Raw genomic sequence first — 1076 nt, 5'->3', positions numbered from 1 at the left:
GCCGCCGCCGTTTCCTTCCCCCCTGGCACGGCCCTACCATCCAGCCAGATTGTCTCCCACCAGGGAAAAACAACCCTCCACCAAGGAGGTGAGCACCCCAAAATCCGCCCTCACCCCTGCCACCGATGGGCCGAGCAGCGCCGGTCACATCCCTTTGCCCCCAATGCAACGCAGGGCAGGGATTCGCTCCCATCCAGATGTACCCGTCCCGCTGCCATTGTCCCTGAAGGGACACCAAGTTCATTCGAACCCGGCACAGCTGTGCCTCAGTTTCCCCTGGCAGGAAGGCACGTGCAATTAAAGCGCCAGTTCTCAAGCCCATAACGGCCCTTCCCAAACCTCCCCTTGCACAACGAATAACGAATCCCATCCTCCCTCCACATCCTGAATCGCAGCCTGGGTTTAATTAGCCACAAAACCCACCTGGGGAGGAAAAAGGGTTAAAAGAAAAGGCACTTTCCCTCCTCGGTCGTACCAAAAGCTCCGTTTCCAGCCCCAAATTCTCCCCCAGGTGCCCTCCTCGCGCCTGCAAACCGCATGGCAAAAAAGCTTTAACTGCAAAATTTTATCACTGCTCAAATCTGGGTTTATATTATATTTCTTTTTTCCATCCCCTTTCACTTTTTCCCCTTGTTTTTGCACTTTGCACATGGCACAAGCCCGGGCACAAATCCCCGCTCGCATAGCGGGGGGGAGCTGGTCCATGAAGCCCCCACGGCTCCAAAGCACCAAATTCCTGGAGTCCCAGCTTTCAGCCAAGGTTTTCACTCCATTTCCTGAGGAAATGAGGTTTTTTTCAGCGATCCCCCACCCTGCCTGCCTGCCCCAGGCTGAAAACAGCAGGAAAAAGGGAAAAAGACAAAAAAAACCCCAAACCTCACTTTTTTCCTCTTTTCGCTGCGGACGTGCTGGCTCAATGCCGTATTAGACATCAGAGAATCCAAGCTGAGCTTGACACCCGCCCCCCCCAAAAAAACCCAGGGGATACTGGGACGGACCCCCAGCATCGTTAATTTGGGCAAAATTGGGTCCAGGAGGTATTTTTAATATCTATACTCCCCCCCTTCCCCCAAATT

This window comes from Phaethon lepturus, unplaced genomic scaffold (genome assembly GCF_000687285.1).
Source record: "Phaethon lepturus isolate BGI_N335 unplaced genomic scaffold, ASM68728v1 scaffold30128, whole genome shotgun sequence".
Taxonomy (NCBI): Eukaryota; Metazoa; Chordata; class Aves; order Phaethontiformes; family Phaethontidae; genus Phaethon; species Phaethon lepturus.
Note: the sequence above shows the minus strand (reverse complement) of the source record.